Source organism: Lathyrus oleraceus, chromosome 3 (assembly GCF_024323335.1).
Source record: "Lathyrus oleraceus cultivar Zhongwan6 chromosome 3, CAAS_Psat_ZW6_1.0, whole genome shotgun sequence".
Taxonomy (NCBI): Eukaryota; Viridiplantae; Streptophyta; class Magnoliopsida; order Fabales; family Fabaceae; genus Lathyrus; species Lathyrus oleraceus.
Window position 1 is genome coordinate 235,111,206 of NC_066581.1, and position 20,020 is coordinate 235,131,225.

The following is a 20,020-nucleotide window of genomic DNA, read 5'->3' on the forward strand; positions in this document are numbered from 1 at the left end:
TAATTCATCATCAATCATGAGAATCGATCAAAAACATTTATGAACATCAAACTTTAATTCAACATATCTCAGCCATTTCTCAACCAAATTCCGCGAAATTTATATCAGATTGATCAGCAAGAGAAGAACTATAAGATCATGCACATAAAATCAACAATTAAGAGGATCGAAAAACCTACCTCTTGAAAAGCAGTTGCTGAAATCTATGGATTCAAGGCCTTGCAAGCTGCAGATCTACTCTTGAGATGATGTCTGGAAGCTTTATGCAATAATTGGAGCTTGTAGTAGCTTAGATCTTGCTCAAATTTGAACTTCCATACTTGTATTCTTGAACTTGCACCACATAAATCTTGTCCAAATTTGACGATCCAATGCTTGATCTACACTAAATCAGTACCAGAGAACAAGAATATGGAAGAAAATCAAAGGCTTATGTGGAAGAAATTTGAATTTGGATGAAGAGAAATTTTGGAGGGAAAAAGAAGTTAGATCTAGAAATGGTGAATTGTGATTAACCTCTTGAAATTCTGTTATAATTTACTATTTATATGTCATGTTAATTACCATGCTAATCCTAATTTGTAATAGTTAATTAGGATTAATGATAATTGGAATGAAATGCAAAAAAATGAAAAATGATGTATCATGGCCATGCACCACGTGAATAGTAGCATGCAAATGCTCACATTCACTTAAAACCAACTCATAAACATAATGCAAGTGGACTTTCACTCATGCAATGCACCAAATTTGAATTTCTCAATTTCCCTCCAAAATGCACTTGAATTAGCACATGATGAAATTTCATGCAATGCCATGAATTACTTGGAAAATATATGTCATGACAAGAATTTGGCAAAAAGGAGCACTCAATTTGGAATTATGAGTCAAAAGTTATGCTCATTTGAAATCCCATGCGCACTTGGCAATGATTGGATCATATCTCCTCAACCACACATCATAAATTCAAGATCTTGGAATTTTTGGAAATGGGAGAGAGAGATCTTCAACTTTCATGTTGGACAAAAATTCATTTGAAGCTTCTTTGATGACGTAAGATCAAGTTGAATTTGAACCAAAAACTTTCCATTTCTAGAAACTTTCAATTATAGGTCACTTTCCATTTTTGGAAACTTTTGACTTGACCTCAAATTCTTCAAGATATGCATTTGTCATGATGAATAAGCCCCCTTTGAACATGAATGAGATGTTGAAACTCATTTCTCCACCTCCTAGCCCTCAGTTGACTTTCTGTTGACTTTCTAGGTCTTCAAATGACTTGAACATGCACAGATGATTTTGGGCCTCAACCACTTGATGAAATAAATCCCAAAATAAAACCCCAGCTTATACAAGCTCAATAAAATCATATGATGATCTCCATCTCAATAAAGACCTCATCTCCTTGCAAAACCCTGACTGGTAGAATGCAACTGATTAGGGTTGACCAGAGGTCAAAACCCTAATCCCAAAGAACATGAGCATAAAGAATGAGCCTTGATGATGATGATGTACCATTTCAACCAAGATAATACTCAACCTCCTTGAGGACCCAAGAAACCCTCATTGAAGAGCAACCCTCAGATGGCTAATGATCAATTTATGAGACCCTTAGGCTTGCATCTCTTAACCTCTCTATCTTCTGAGAAAGACTTAGGAGGATGACCTGCTTATTCTCTCATGATAAGCAACATGCAAATGCCTAATGCCCTAAACAATGAAATGCAATATGCTAAGCTAGTCCCAAGAGAGGAGGGCAAATTTTGAGATGTTACAGCTGCCCCTATTCAATCCACTGTGAACCTGTCGATATGAATAGCCTCGACTTTCAGATGATCAGGGTGAAGAATGATTGAATACCAAGAACAGACAAACAATTTGCACTCTGATGGGAAATAATTAACAATGCCTGTCATAATCGGTCAAGAAGTGACCTTAAAAGAAGAATCCGTCTGGTAGGGAGAAAGTCGGCCTGAATACCGAAAAGAATGTTGACTTGGATACCAAAATAAATGGTAACACAGGAACCACCATGGCCTGAACGCCGCTCATCAGTCTGAATACTGAATATCGGAATATGAGATTATTAATGCCGGTCTGAACACCGAGAGATTGGCCTGAATGCCCGAAAAACTGGCCTGAATGCCATTTCAGTCTGGATACCACTTCAGTATGAATACCACTTCGGTCTGGATACCGGGAGATTGGCCCGAATGCCACAAGTACTTCAACCTGATCGTTAGAAACTTCTTCGATCTGAAAACCGGACACTGGTCTGAATACCCACCTCGGCCTGAACACCGGAAACTTGGCCTGAATGCCGCAAGCTGCATCGATCTGAACTTCGGAAGCTTCTTCGATCTGAAAATCGGAAACTGGTCTGAATACCCACCTCGGCCTGAACACTGGAAAACTGGCCTGAATGCCGCAAGTTGCATCGATCTGAACTTCGGAAGCTTCTTCGATCTGAAAATCGGAAACTGGTCTGAATACCCACCTCGGTCTGAACACCAGAAAACTGGCCTGAATGCCGCAACGGTCTGAATACCCGAAAAACTGGCCTGAACGCCACAACGGTCTGAATACCCGAAAAACTGGCCTGAACGCCACAACGGTCTGAATACCCGAAAAACTCGTCATGCCTGTCAGCATCGGCGGAAATAAGGGACAATGATGAATGAGGCGACACGCGTGCCAGTGACCAATGTTGGGGATAACAAACCATGAACATGCTATCCTCTATTCAACCCTTGCAAACGAACAAATCGCGCTTAGCTGGGGATTACTGTTGATTCAAAAACACGATGCCAAACTCCTCGGAGTAACATCGTCACCTTCTGGCGAAACCAATCCTTAAGCGGTAACCACGGCTCGAGACTAGCTTATGCTTGCAATGCTGATGCATGATGATTTTTTAGCGTAATGCTCCACAATCATGGAAATGCTACGCAATTAGCTATGCAATATCCTATGCAATATCCTATGCTTATCTAATATGATGAATGCATAAAAAGTATCCCCCTCAAGGGACTCTTCCGGGGAGATCGAGGCACTCTGCTGAGGAACTCGCTAACATTCCAACCTCCACCCTGCTGGGGAATAGCGCTGCTGCTGGGAAATAGACCACCCTTGCTAGGGATGACCTCCACCGAACCCGACCCGCTTGGGGACTTCGCTGGGGAAGAAACCACCAACGCACTCTGTGGGGGAAACAACGGTCTTTGACTTGCTGGGGAACTTAACAAGCTCCGCCATGTTAGGAAAAACAACTACCAACAGGCACCTCCGCTGGGAAATAGCAACCTTCAGGCCTGGCTGCTGAGGAAACACTGATCTCAAACCTGCTGGGGAGATAACAATCCCGACCCTGCTAGGGAAGTCACAGACCTTGAATCTGCTGGGGAGTTACAATCCCAACCCTGCTTGGGGAAACCAGGAAAGTCTGGCACAGAACACCCGTCGACTCGTCGAATCATGGTATTCACCATCTAACCACAGTATCAGCTTTCTACTTTTTGAGAGCTCCCAGACTCGTCTGGACTTTTCTGATTCATCACCTTGTATTCTCGACTTCTCTGTACTCCACGGAGATCGCACTCCCTGGATTCAAACAAACTTTCCAGTTCTCAGACTTTGAAGAGTCTTCTTGATTAATTCTCAAGGATCATCGCACGTCCATCCGTCGTCTTTTCACCATTCTTCAATCCCTTGTCCCTGATTGGACTCCACGGGGATCTTTTGTCAAAAGGCTTCACATCACAACCTGCAAGTGAGTGAAAACATCTAATAGTACCTGCAAAAGAGATCGTTAGATAAAAACGTTCCCCAGGCGTGCCAAGATTTCAACACCTGAGTCACTCAACCTTCCAAATAAGATTTCAGGTTTTCAATCTTATAAACATGCATCGGAAGGAACCTGTATGTCTTAAAATGCAAAGATTCTTTATCACAATAAACGGATGTTTTTGCAATCAAAGCGGAAATGAAAACAAAAACAAAAATTATTTGACTGAATATGCATTTTATTGATTGAAAAAGGTGGCTCAAAAACTGAGCAATACAAAGGAAGCAATTCCTAAAAAGAGGTAATCGCGCACAAAAGGAAAAACCTATCCTAATGGCAATGTGAAACCGTGATCTCATCGAGTTCCAACTCGGTTACACCCCATATGTCCTCAGACTCTCCACACTACCGGCCTTCTGAACAAGACATTTCCGACCGATCCCTGCCAGGGATTATCCAGGTGTCATAACCAAAGCGTAAACGATCATGCCAGACGCAGTTGTTCGTTTCAATCCCTCTTTTGCCTGGACCGCCCTTTCGGGTTTTCGGTCCACCGGGATACCCTTTTTTGCCCAAGCCGCCTTTTCAGGTTTTCGACTTGCCGGGTGTACAAATTTTTCATCTTTTATCCCTAATTTTTGCCCGAACCTTTTTCATTTTTTGGTTCGTCGGGATGCCCATTTTTGCCTGGACTATTTTATTCTTTTCGTCCAGCGGGTCTCTTTATACGAAGTATTTTTAAACTGCGTCCGCATTCACAGGGGATGGAAAATCCTCGCCATCCATGGTTGTCATCAACAAGGCTCCGCCAGAGAAAACCTTCTTGACCACGAATGGACCTTCATAATTGGGTGTCCACTTGCCCCTACGATCGTTTTGAGGAGGAAGGATCCTTTTCAACACCATATCTCCTACTTGATACACACGAGGTCGCACCTTTCGGTCAAAAGCACGCTTCATTCGCTGCTGGTACAACTGCCCATGACAAATGGCCGCCAGCCTCTTTTCCTCAATCAGGCTCAACTCTTCATACCGAGTCCTTACCCATTCAGCCTCTTGCAACTTCACGTCCATCAGGACTCTCAGCGAAGGAATCTGAACCTCAACCGGTAGCACCGCTTCCATCCCATACACGAGTGAGAAAGGCGTTGCCTCAGTAGATGTACGCACTGAAGTTCGGTACCCATGCAATGCAAATGGCAACATCTCATGCCAATCTTTATAGGTCACGACCATTTTCTGCACAATCTTCTTTATATTCTTATTAGCTGCCTCGACCGCCCCATTCATCTTCGAACGATAAGGAGAAGAATTGTGATGCTCGATCTTGAATTCCCGGCACAGTTCTGCCATCATCTTGTTGTTCAAATTAGAACCATTATCAGTGATGATTCTCTCAGAAACCCCATATCTGCAAATGATGTCTCTCTTGAGAAATCTGGCAACAACCTACTTCGTCACATTTGCATAAGAGACTGCTTCCACCCACTTGGTGAAGTAATCAATTGCCACTAATATGAACCGGTGCCCATTCGAACCCGTAGGCTCAATATTCCCGATCATATCAATGCCCCACATAGCAAACGGCCACGGAGATGACATCAAACTCAACGGATTTGGAGGCACGTGCACCTTGTCAGCATAAATCTGGCATTTATGACATTTTCGCCCGAAATTGAAACATTGGGCCTCCATTGTCATCCAATAATAACCTGCCCTCAGCAGCTTCTTCACCATTGCATTCCCACTGGCATGGGTACCGAACGACCCCTCGTGAACCTCTTTCATCAATTGGCTTGCTTCTTTATCATCAACACATCTGAGCAAAACCCAATCTAAATTTCTCTTGTACAAAACCCCATCCTTATTCAAGTAGAACACCATGGCCAACCTCCGCAGAGTCTTTCGGTCCTTCTTGGATGCTCCCTCAGGATACTCTTGGGTTTCCAAATAGCGCTTGATATCGTAATACCACGGCTTCTCATCATCAGGCGTTGTGTCAACAGCAAACACATAAGTTGGTCTATCCAAACGTCCCACCTCAACATTGGGGAACTGATTCCACCACTGCACCTTAATCAAGGCGGCCAGAGTAGCCAAAGCATCTGCCAAAGAATTCTCTTCTCTAGGCACATGATGCAACACTACCTTGGCGAAAAACGTCAACAATCTCCTCGTATAATCCCGGTATGGAATTAAATGAGATTGATGCATATACCATTTCCCGTTAACCTGATTCACAACCAAAGTTGAATCTCCATAAATAACAAGGTTCTTGATCCGCAAATCAATCGCCTCTTCAATCCCCAAGATACAAGCTTCGTACTCAGCCACGTTGTTGGTGCACTCAAATGTTAGCCGGGCAGCAAAAGGAATGTGAGATCCTTTCGGCGTAACCAAAACAGCACCAACACCGCTACCATTCATGTTAACGGCCCCATCAAACATCAAAATCCATTCGGATTCAGGGCCAGGCCCCTCCTCCGGGATTGGTTCCTCACAATCCTTCGATTTGAGAAACATGATGTCCTCATCAGGGAACTCAAACTTCATCGGTTGATAATCCTCAATGGGTTGCTGGGCGAGGTAATCAGACAATACACTCCCCTTGATTGCTTTCTGAGAGGTATACTGGATATCATACTCCGTCAAAATCATTTGCCATCTAGCAACCCGTCCGGTCAATGCTGGCTTTTCAAAAATATACTTGATTGGATCCATCTTGGAAATCAATAAAGTGGTATGAACCAGCATATACTGCCTCAGTCGGCGAGCAGCCCAAGCCAAAGCACAACAAGTTTTCTCGAGCAGTGAATATCTTATTTCACAGTCGGTAAACCTTTTGCTAAGGTAGTATATGGCATGCTCTTTTCGACCAGACTCGTCATGCTGCCCCAATACACACCCCATAGACCCCTCGAGGACAGTCAAATACAAAATTAACGGTCGTCCCTCCACAGGAGGCATCAGAATCGGAGGCTCCTGCAAATATTCTTTTATCTTTTCAAATGCCGCTTGGCAATCACTATTCCACCTGACCGTTTGATCTTTTCTCAACAACTTGAATATGGGTTCACACGTGGCTGTTAGGTGAGATATGAACCGTGAAATGTAGTTCAATCTACCTAAGAAACCACGAACCTCTTTCTTTGTTCTCGGTTCAGACATTTCTTGTATTGCTTTTACTTTAGCAGGATCCACCTCAATTCCTCTTTCGCTTACAATAAACCCCAGCAATTTACCGGACCGCACTCCGAAAGTGCACTTGTTTGAATTCAACCTCAGTTTGAATTGTCTCAACCGGTCAAACAACTTGGCCAAATATACCAAATGCCCCTCTTCTGTTTGGGACTTTGCTATCATGTCATCAACATAACATTCAATTTCATGATGAATCATATCATGAAACAAAGTCACCATGATCCTCTGATAAGTAGCACCGGCGTTCTTGAGACCAAATGGCATCACCTTATAGCAGAAAGTGCCCCACGGTGTGATGAACGTTGTTTTCTCCATATCATCTGGCGACATTTTGATTTGATTATAGCCAGAAAAGCCATCCATGAAGGAAAACACCGAGAACTGAGCTGTATTGTCTACCAACACGTCAATGTGAGGTAATGGGAAATCATCCTTCGGGCTAGCTCTGTTCAAATCCCGGTAGTCCACACACATTCTCACCTTCCCATCCTTTTTCGGCATCGGCACAATATTTACGACCCAAGACGGATAATTAGTGACAGCTAGGAAACCAGCATCCAACTGCTTCTGCACTTCCTCTTTAATTTTCATTGCCATCTCAGGTCGAGTTCTGCGCAACTTCTGCTTCATTGGAGGACAATCTGCTCTCAACGGTAACTTGTGCACAACGATATCGGTATCCAACCCTTGCATATCTTGATAAGACCAGGCGAAGATATCAACATACTCTTTCAGCAAGGCTACTATTCTGCTCTTGACACCTTCCTCCAAAGCAGCCCCAACTTTCACTTCCTTCCTGACCTCCTCGGTGCCCAGATTCACAACCTCAACTTGCTCCTCGTGCGGCTGAATCACCTTCTCCTCTTGTTTCAACAATCTGGCTAATTCCTCAGGCAGTTCACAATCTTCTTCGCCTTCTTCTTCGGCATGATAGATCGGATTGTCGAAGTCATATGAGGGTGTAACAGGATTGTTATCAATGAGATCCGGAGAATGATCGCATCTGCATGAATGTTGATTCATGCATTGCTTTAGAACCGGAGCGAAGCATATTAAAAGGAAAATGAAAACAAACATTGCCATTTATTTTTGTTTTTATTAAACTGCAAAAATAAAGGAAAAATAGGGAACACCGTTTTTAATTGAAAAACATCCTTTTATTACTGATGCAAAAAATTTCAAAATGAAACATGAGGTGGCCCTTACAATGAACCATTACGTTTCGGGCAAAACGTATGGCTTTCATGCAGACAAAATTGAAAAACAGGAAATATTACTCTTCACGTAGAGTGACAGTGATGATCTTTTCGGCCTTCCAGTTCCGGATCTCCATCCCTGGTACGCACGGCTTTATCCATTGATCTATCTCACAGTCACTGTCAGTCTCTTCACCTGCCATACAGATGTGATCTGGATCCAACATTCCAGCACTGGTGAACGTGAATGACGTACGACGTCCTCTGCCCTGTCCAGACGAGCCTCGGCCCGGCTGATAACCAACCCCGAATCGGTCTTTCTTGGCGGCGATGTCCATCATCTTCCCCCAACCTGGAGCTTCTCCATTCTTCACCACCTCAGCAGCCTGTTTATACGAAGAAATGGACGGTTTCTCCTCTTCTTTGGCAAAAAGAGCATTCTCCATCTTGACGGTTTCGAATGCTTGACTCGGTGTCTCAACAATTTCACCGTCCATCTCCACATACTTGAACGATGATAGGTGGCTGACGAAGATATCCTCCTCCCCACAAACGGTGACGACCTACCCGTCCCAGATGTACTTCAGCTTCTGGTGCAAAGTCGAAGTCACTGCCCCCGCAGCATGAATCCATGGGCGACCCAACAGTCAATTGTATGCCGGCTGAATATCCATGACATAGAATACCGACTTGAACACCTCGGGCCCGATCTTCACCGGGAGCTCCACTTCCCCAAACACAGCCCGCTTTGAACCGTCAAAAGCTCTCACCACCAGGTCCGTTGGCGTCAAGATCAACCCTTCACAGTTCAGCTTCGCCAGGGCCTTTTTTGGCAACACATTTAATGAGGAGCCGGTATCAACCAACACGTGCGAAAGCACGGCTCCTTTACACTCCATAGCAATGTGTAAAGCCCGATTATGATTCCGCCCATCCACAGTCAGATCCAGATCAGTGAAACTCAGCCCATGGCTGGCATTGACATTTGACACCACCGTCTCCAACTGATTGATTGTTATCTCCTGGGGAACATAGGCTCTCTTCAGTATTTTCAGCAAAGCCTCTCTATGCCCCTCGGAGCTCAGTAATAATGACAAAATTGAAATCTTGGATGGAGTCTGTTGCAAGTGGTCAACAAGCTTGTACTCTGACTTCTTGATGATTCTCATAAATTCTTCAGCTTCATCATCAAGCACTTTCTCCGACCCACCAGGCGCCGGTGTCACCACAGGAGTACCCTCATTTACCACCTGCTTCCCTCTCGCCCTGGCTAAAGCCTCGACCTTATCTTTCTTTTCTCTCTCTCCATCCCCATTCCTCAAAGCGTCTGGTGCAAACAACCTTCCACTGCGAGTGAAACCACTAGGTCCGGCATTATCCACCTTTGAAACAGTGGTTTCACCTGCAGTCTGATCCTCCAACCTCTCCCCATTACAGTAAACCTCTCCACCATAATGCCACAGCACGACGTCATCTTTGTCATAAGGAATTGGCCCAGGTACCATGATAGTAACTGGAGCCACATCTGCCAGCGTTGACAAATCAACCGGGTCGAAGTAAATGGTTATGGTGGAGACGTCTTCCTTCCCCGAATCAATTTTCTCAAATCTGAGGCTTCCCTCATCCATCAGCCTTTGGACAGCCTCCCTCAGCAATACACACCCATCAGGAGCAACAGTGCACGCAGCACAACAGTTATCACATCCCGGAAAGACCCCATTCTTCAACAGTTATCTTTTGATCTCAGCCAACGGAGTCTTCAACTGATTCACACTCATCAGCCCGATTTTGCCCTGTTCAGAAATTGCATTCACCCCCATTTGACCATGCGCAGGCATGGGATTAGCATTCACATTTGGAGATGGTGCAAAGTTGATAGCTTTGGAATCCACCAAGTCCTGGACCACATGCTTAAAAGCTTTACAATTTTCTACATTGTGTCCAGGAGCACCAGAGTGGAATTCGCACTTGGCGTTCTCATCATAGCTGGGAGGCCTCTGATCGGGTCTCACTGGAGCCAAGGTCCTCAGCTGAACCAACCCCAAGTCCTTCAACTTTTTCAACAAGAATGAATAGGTCATAGGTGGCCTATCAAATTGACGATCAGTCATTCGTCCTCTCACTTGATACCCGGCCCTTTGCGGTCTCTGTTGAAACGGTTGTCGTTGTTGTTGCGGTTGTTGCTGTTGTTGTTGTTGATTATCAGCAGGAATAGTTACCGCAACAGTGTGCTGGTAGTAACGATCCCTACTCTGCCCCCTCTGAGCATACACTGCACTGATGTCACCCTCCTTTTTTCTCTGACCATTTCCAAAGGGCTTCTTCGATCCAGACGACGAAGCACTACCCTGTATCTTTCCCATCTTTAACCAACTTTCAATTCTTTCTCCGGCTACCACTATATCAGCAAAGTTGGTAACCGGGCATCCAACCATTCTTTCAGCAAAGGTCCCCTGAAGGGTACCCATAAGCAGATCTGACATTTCTCTATCCACCAACGGAGGTTGGACTCGGGCAACCAGCTCCCTCCACCTCTGTGCATATTCCTTAAACCCCTCATTAGGCTTCTGAGACATACCCTGCAATTGGGTACGGCTAGGAGCCATATCAGCATTAAATTGGTATTGTTTAAAGAATGCATCACCAAGATCCTGCCAGCTCTTGATATCAGACGACCTCAGCTTGGTGTACCATTCCAAAGACCCCCCAGACAGACTGTCCTGGAAGAAGTACATCCATAGCTTCTGGTCCATTGTATAAGCAGAAATCTTTCGGACGAAAGCTTGGAGATGAGTTTCCGGGCAAGAACTCCCATTGTATTTGTCAAACGCGGGCGCTTTGAACTTTTGTGGGATCACAATCCCCTCAACCAGCCCCATATTTGACATATTAACAACCCCCGGAGTAGCATAACTCTCTAGAGCCCTGATTTTCTCCGCCAGCACCTGAATCTCTTTGTTTGGTGGTTGGACGCCGTATTGACCGAACTGCTCATTAAGCACGGAGAATTGGTCTTATTCTCTATCTTCCTCGGCCCCGAAGAAAGGAGGAAACAGACTGTCCTTTAAATTGTTACCCATCGGACCCGGTCCACCGCCTGTGGCAACACCAAAACCACCAGCATTATTAGTCACTACACCAGCAGTTGTCCTTTTTCCGAGATCTCCTCCATCCCTGGAACCACCAAGGCCATGGTTGGAGACACCCTCTAGATTGATACCATTGTTAGCAGCTGAAGCCCGCTCGAGCTTCTCTACTTTATTTGCAAGTGCTTTTTGCCCCACGGCAAACCCTTGCATGACATTGATCAGTTCGTTCATTTTCTCCTTCAATTCGAGAATATCTGCGTTGGGTAGATCCATCAGCCTAGGTGTGTTGCGTCTGGTAAAGTATCTGTGTGGACGTGTTACGTGCAAGGGAATGATTCTACGCGCACGAGCAATGATTCCTGAAACAATCAAGCACGTTAGAAACTGACACCTGCAAAATAGAAGACAAGTTATTATGATTCATGCATGAATGCAATGTCTATCCATATGAGGAACAATCTGTCTTTCGATCCCAGTTTCATCGAGACAGATAATAATTTGACAGCAACATTCTGACATTCATCGATTGATTTTGACATACAGAGCAGAGATATATGATTTAGCAAAGATATCACCCAACCATGTGTGTGCGATGTGAGTGCATACAGAAAAGCAAATAAAGCTTGAAGATCAATCACTGAATGAAAATAAACACTGTATATCAAAAGTGCACTACACGTGCAATAGTCATACATCAAGTCTGATACAAATCAAATACAATTCTCCAGAAACAGAAGGAAATACAAACAAGTGAATTCCGTCAACGGGCCTGACGGTAATCCAACACAAATAAGAAAGGTCTACACCGAAGAAGGTCCCACAGAGGGCTCTGCGTCATCAACCATCCTGGTAAACTTCACCGCGAACCTAAGCTCAGTGTTCTCCTGCTGCAATCTCCCTATCTCCTTCTGGTGAATCTTCATCTGTCGGAAGTAATGATCCATCTCAGCAAGATAGTGATCTCTCTCAGCAATAATCTTCATGTTCTCTTCTTCCTTAATCTTCAGCTTTACTTCCCACTCGGCGATAAGGACTCTGACTCTGGTATCTCTCTGATTCTTCACAAGGATTTGCCTCTTCTTCTCATCTTCAATGACTCCCAAAGCTCTGGCCAACTTTTCCTTAGTAATGTCATGCTCCTTTGTAGATGACTCCAAAGCTTGGCTGGCCTTCCGATAATAAGCGGTGTCTATCTCAAAGCGCTTCACCTCAATGGCATGTCTCTTATCCTGATCTTCTATTCTCCCTTTGATCTCCTGATTAGCCATCTGAATCCTAGCAACACTCATCTCCAATTCAGTCTTCTCGGCTTGCAGCTGATCTCTGGCCTTCTTCATCTCAAGAAATTCTTCTATGCTGACAGAAGAACGCGGCCCCTCAATCAATGGACACCAAGGATCACCTCCAGGAAATGGTAGATGTGTGAGCTCAATCCTCTTCCTAAGCCAATCATCAAATGGAGGAAAAGACCTGCTGTTAACCTTGCCAAAAGGAACCCTGCCCTTTCTCTGAATGTCACGCCACTCATCAGACACTTGCCTCAACTTTGTCTGATTGCCCTCAATTGGGAAGTAGAAAGACTCCTGAATCTCTCGTCCAAGAGGAGGACCCTCCACAGCAAATCCCATCTGCCTCCTAAGAAGCACCGGGTTGTAATTAATGCAACCTTGAACTCCTATAAGAGGTACATTGGGAAGACTCCCACAACTGTAAATGAAATCTCGTCCAGCCATACCATTGTGAGTCCAAGCTATGTCCTTGGCTCGCAAACCCATCAACCTGACTGACCACTTGACAGTAGGGTCAAGAAAGGTAAAGGCACCTCTAGAAGGAAAATACCCCATGAACCACTTGTACAACAACTGAGCACAACATCTGATCAATCCCCCACGCCGCTTCTCGTTCCGATTATGGACCGAGTAATAAGCATCCCCAACCAGAGTAGGAATGGGATTCCTCTGCATAAACAACATGACGACATTAATGTCCACAACTCTTCTGATTAGGAAACAGGATGGTCCCATAGATGCTCACATCAATCAAAGCACAAACGGTCCTCCAATTACCCAAAACAGCATGCTCCTTGGCTTTAGCCTCCAAGAAACTCAGATGAAAACCAAGTAACTTTCCCTTCTCCTTCAGACCCCCCTTGGTCATTTCCGGGCTCAAATAAAGAGCACGAGAGATCTCAGCAACATCAGGCTCCCCCTTAGTGGTATAGAAAGGAATCTGATCTCTGATCTGAAGACCCAGGATACTGGCATAATCTTCCATCAAAGGCCCTAATAGGTAATCTGGGAAAACAAAGCACCTCAAGCCTGGGTCATAAAACTGGAGAAGAGTATGGATGGCGCTTCTATCACTGTCTGTGTGCCTGAAAACCAACTTCAGAATACCACCGTATGCCTCACGGAACAACCCCACATGGTCAGGTGTAATCAATGCTATCATATCTCTCAGCACACCAATCTCTGGGTCGAAGAAACTGTAGACGACATCATCTTTCAAGCCGGTCCTCATGTCTGGGACAAAGAAGTCTCTCAACCAGGATCTCGATCAAGAATGTCCCCTGCATATGGATAAACATGAGTTAGATGCAGATAAATGCAAAATGTGAATGATGCTGATGTATGAATGCAATGCACTGTGCCATCCTCCAAGTCATATGAACAACCACTATACTGGATTCCGGTCTCCGAACTGATCACAACCATCTGAGGTACTGAGTAACCACAAATCCCACTTAGGAGTTCCGAAATAAACGGAACTGAAGGATATATCACCATCATCACTGGGAAATCACTGAACTGATAACCACAAAATCATCTGCACCAACCCAGGGAATCCTGAAATAAACGGATCCCCACTGATAAATACCACGGACAGAACTCCGACGTCTTAGAAATAAATCCATAAATCCAACTTATAAATAGAACTCTGATCAATAACTGAACCATTAGTCACCATCAGAACATGCATCTGTAAGAATCAACCCTCCCCTCACAGGTGAATTCTAATCAGGTCATCCTAAGGCAGATAATGGTCTCGACAATCGGGCAAAGATACTCAACGGGTTTGCCCTTTCGGGTGTGCCGTTGCAGCTCTCTTAATATCATCTAAACCAAATATCCGGGAAAGAACGGTCACCGAAGTCACCAGCTCAGATGAGGTAACTCAACCAAAGTGGATACTCCACAAAGGAAGAGTTCTCTCAAAAGAACCTCGTCCGGCTTGTGGTATGTCACGTCGCCAAAAACATGTTGACCTAACATGAGAGGCAACACGAGACCACGCTAATCCTAGGTGTATACTCGGGCCTGGGTTTTAGCCCCACTCAGAACACCCCCCCCCCAAATCAGAGGAACCACCTGTACAGAAGACAGCACAATGATAGTATGATGCATGCAAACATTTATGCAAATATATACACAACATAATAATCATAAATGCAATAAATAGAGCAACACAAGCAACCTAAACTATCCTAGAGAACGCTAGGAGTGACTCGCTTAGGGAAGATGGACCAGCAAGAGGTCGACTTCTCACGTCCCCAGTAGAGTCGCCAGCTGTCGCATCCGCGAAAAACAACCGGCGGGTAAAACAAAACAAACAGAGCCGCCACCGTGCGTTATTTATCCCAAAAGAGGGAAAGGAAATGCTCGAAGTAAACCTGGAAAGGAAATGGTCTTGCGACCGGAGATGCAAGGATAGGGAGTCGGTTACGCAAGGGGAAGGTATTAGCACCCCCTCACGTCCGTCGTACTCGACGGGATCCACGCTCAAAAGAATAGAATAAGGTTGCTAAATAACTACTCAAACGAATGCACACACACTGGAATAAGAAACACAAATGGAAGAAGAAGGGAACGGGCTCGCTAGGATATCGCATCCTATGCCTACGTATCTCATCTGGAAATAGAATCAGAGCTACCGTAGTTCGGCTAACGCACGCCGAAACAAAACACACGCACAGACACTGGGACGTCAAAACAAACACACAAATGGAAACAGACTGCCAATGGCTAGTCTTACGTCCGACTCCAAACAAACAAACAAACAAACAAGGAAACCGACTGCCAATCGCTGGACTTACGTCAGACTCCAAGCACACAAACAAACACAGGAAACCGACTGCCAATCGCTGGACTTACGTCAGACTCCAAACAAACAAACAAACAAGGAAACCGACTGCCAATCGCTGGACTTACGTCAGACTCCAAGCACACAAACAAACACAGGAAACCGATTGCCAATCGCTGGACTTACGTCAGACTCCAAACAACAAACAAACAAGGAAACCGGACGCTGAGTCATAAAAAAACACAAAGGTTGAACAAACAAACTAACAGGGAGTCTGGTACTCGAGCCTGCTAGCTGTCAAGCAAACACACACAAAAAGAAAAAGGGTGCCCGGAGAGATCTCGCACGATCTCTTGCCTACGTACCTCATCTGGTATGAGGATCAGGGCAACGTAGTTCCCCTGAATAGGGGAGAAACTTTCTCCTAACCAGAGACCTGGGAATAACAAACTAAAAGGGAGACTGACTCGAGCCTAATAGTTGTCATGCAATCCACAATAGTCCTAGGTTGAGGTATCTGAACAGATCCTAACTCGCACAGGCAGCAAGTTGAAACGGTAGATAAATAGCAAACAAGCATTCACAAGAGAGCAAGCACACACACTATATGCAAACAAGTGGCTCATACAAGGCTAGGCTGTAGAAACAAGCCAACTGGAATGGGGTGTTTTTAGCTCTTAACCCTAACATTGAGAGTTAGGGTTAAGCAGATGAAATGGAGATGAGGGTTATGCCTCATAGCTCTTATCCCTGTCCTAGGAGAGCTTGAATCAAATAGAAATTGTGGGAGTTCAGAATGTAGGAACTCTTCTCCATATGACCGACACAACAAGATCTTGGGTTCTTATTCAAATTGCATCAACACCTGGTGTGAGCAAAGTGAATGACACAACTGAATAGAAGGGGATGGATTGCACATCCCTTTTATCTGCCAATTGCCTCTTAAGAGGTCTTTACCTGCTTGGCACAAAATTAAACATCCACAAACATTGCCTCTTAAGGAGGGCTTCAGACAGGTGCCTGCCAAAGTAACATGACAGGTCTTCCAGACTACATGAATATTAGAGATTATACCTAAGTGGTATGCCAACCACAAGCAAAAGCAAAGCAAAGTTCAAATGAACTTAAAGCAACTTATGTACCTGTGGAAACAGCTAAATCAATCAGTACAACTTTCAGGCAAACAGACAACAATTAATAACCAACAGACAATTTCCAATGTACAACCCAAAAGCCACAAGGCAAACTCAAATGAGTTATCATCAACCTACAAAACAGCAAGTGTTAGCAATCAAAAGCAAATATCAACATCCAAATGATGAAGCATCATCAATCATGGAACTTGGATGCTTAAACCTGAAATTCAAAGCTCACATGTAAGCAACAAACCACTAGGTCAAAGCCTAGGGTCAAAGATGAAGAAAAAATTCAAAACAGGAGCTGAAATCCAACACAATGCAACTTCAAAAACATATTAACATGTCCTAAAAAGGCTCACAACAAAATCATCAAGCAAGGCCATGTATCAAGCAAGAGAAGCCAAAGACAATTTCAAAGCTCATATATGGACATCATGAATGAAAATTCCAAAACAAAACAGAAATGATTCAAATAATTCGGGAAAAATTCATGAGCATTCAACACATTCAACATGATCAACATACAAAAAATCAGAAGCATCCAAGATCATTTGGCATGGAAATTAAATTGCATAAGCAAGACAATCAAATCTGTGACACAAATTGTCACACCATGCAAACATAGGCATAAAACAGAAATGGTAAATGGGAAAAATGCACAATCAATTTTCAAAGGTCCAGAAACATGTCCAGAAGCATCATGTAAAATTTCAAGCAATTTGGATCAATATCAAGCATTTCATGATAGAAAAAGCAAGGCAAGGTCACACATATACCTATGTTCAAAGAGTGTAGCACAAACAGAAATCTAACCATGCACAACTTCACACTTCATGATCATAAAAAACTAGACATCACAAGGATCATTTTGCAAAAAATTGGGAGTGATTTGATGCATTTTTCAATTAGATATGGATTTTAGAAGTTAGCATGAAAATAAAAAGTCAAAGTGATCACATGATGGAAAATAAGGAGGGAAAAGTAAAAATATGAATTAATTTGAAAAAAGTGGCGTAGGCAGGAATCGAAGCGTGTACGCGCGCTGAACTAGACAAGCCCTAGCAGGTGATATGCGTATGGTACGCGTAAGGTGCTCGTACGCGTATGGTACGCGTATGGTGCGTGGTGGTTTCCACCGTCTTCTTCGCGAAGACGGCAGAGCTACAGTGTACGTGCTTCACAAAATTTTCCAGAAATAGGCAAATTGTACATCATTAGAAAGCTCATGCTACGTACATTACAGATCAATCAATAACTAAACCTAATTCATCATCAATCATGAGAATCGATCAAAAACATTTATGAACATCAAACTTTAATTCAACATATCTCAGCCATTTCTCAACCAAATTCCGCAAAATTTATATCAGATTGATCAGCAAGAGAAGAACTACAAGATCATGCACATAAAATCAACAATTAAGAGGACCGAAAAACCTACCTCTTAAAGAGCAGTTGCTGAAATCTATGGATTCAAGGCCTTGCAAGCTGCAGATCTACTCTTGAGATGATGTCTGGAAGCTTTATGCAATAATTGGAGCTTGTAGTAGCTTAGATCTTGCTCAAATTTGAACTTCCATACTTGTATTCTTGAACTTGCACCACACAAATCTTGTCCAAATTTGACGATCCAATGCTTGATCTACACTAAATCAGTACCAGAGAACAAGAATATGGAAGAAAATCAAAGGCTTATGTGGAAGAAATTTGAATTTGGATGAAGAGAAATTTTGGAGGGAAAAAGAAGTTAGATCTAGAAATGGTGAATTGTTATTAACCTCTTGAAATTCTGTTATAATTTACTATTTATATGCCATGTTAATTACCATGCTAATCCTAATTTGTAATGGTTAATTAGGATTAGTGATAATTGGAATGAAATGCAAAAAAATGAAAAATGATGTATCATGGCCATGCACCACGTGAATAGTAGCATGCAAATGCTCACATTCACTTAAAACCAACTCATAAACATAATGCAAGTGGACTTTCACTCATGCAATGCACCAAATTTGAATTTCTCAATTTCCCTCCAAAAGGCACTTGAATTAGCACATGATGAAATTTCATGCAATGCCATGAATGACTTGGAAAATATATGTCATGACAAGAATTTGGCAAAAAGGAGCACTCAATTTGGAATTATGAGTCAAAAGTTATGCTCATTTGAAATCCCATGCACACTTGAAAATGATTGGATCATATCTCCTCAACCACACATCATAAATTCAAGATCTTGGACTTTTTGGAAATGGGAGAGAGAGATCTTCAACTTTCATGTTAGACAAAAATTCATTTGAAACTTCTTTAATGACGTAAGATCAAGTTGAATTTGAACCAAAAGCTTTCCATTTCTGGAAACTTTCAATTATAGGTCACTTTCCATTTTTGGAAACTTTTGACTTGACCTCAAATTTTTCAAGATATGCATTTGTCATGATGAATAAGCCCCCTTTGAACATGAATGAGATGTTGAAACTCATTTCTCCACCTCCTAGCACTCAGTTGACTTTCTATTGACTTTCTAGGTCTTCAAATGACTTGAACATGCACAGATGATTTTGGGCCTCAACCACTTGATGAAATAAATCCCAAAATAAAACCCCAGCTTATACAAGCTCAATAAAATCATATGATGATCTCCATCTCAATAAAGACCTCATCTCCTTGCAAAACCCTGACTGGTAGAATGCAACTGATTAAGGTTGACTAGAGGTCAAAACCCTAATCCTAAAGAACATGAGCATAAACAATGAGCCTTGATGATGATGATGTACCATTTCAACCAAGATAATACTCAACCTCCTTGAGGACCCAAGAAACCCTCATTGAAGAGCAACCCTCAGATGGCTAATGATCAATTTATGAGACCCTTAGGCTTGCATCTCTTAACCTCTCTATCTTCTGAGAAAGACTTAGGAGGATGACCTGCTTATTCTCTCATGATATGCAACATGCAAATGCCTAATGCCCTAAACAATGAAATGCAATATGCTAAGCTAGTCCCAAGAGAGAAGGGAAAATTTTGAGGTGTTACAGCTGCCCCTATTCAATCCACTGTGAACCTGTCGATATGAATAGCCTCGGCTTTCAGATGATCAGGGTGAAGAGTGATTGAATACCAAGAACAGACGAACAATTTGCACTCTGATGGGAAATAATTAACAATGCCTGTCATAATCGGTCAAGAAGTGACCTTAAAAGAAGAATCCGTCTGGTACGGAGAAAGTCGGCCTGAATACCGAAAAGAATGTTGACTTGGATACCAAAATAAATGGTAACACAGGAACCACCATGGCCTGAACGCCGCTCATCAGTCTGAATACTGAATATCGGAATATGAGATTATTAATGCCGGCCTGAACACCGAGAGATTGGCCTGAATGCCCGAAAAACTGGCCTGAATGCCATTTCAGTCTGGATACCACTTCAGTATGAATACCACTTCGGTCTGGATACCGGGAGATTGGCCCGAATGCCACAAGTACTTCAACCTGATCGTTGGAAACTTCTTCGATCTGAAAACCGGAC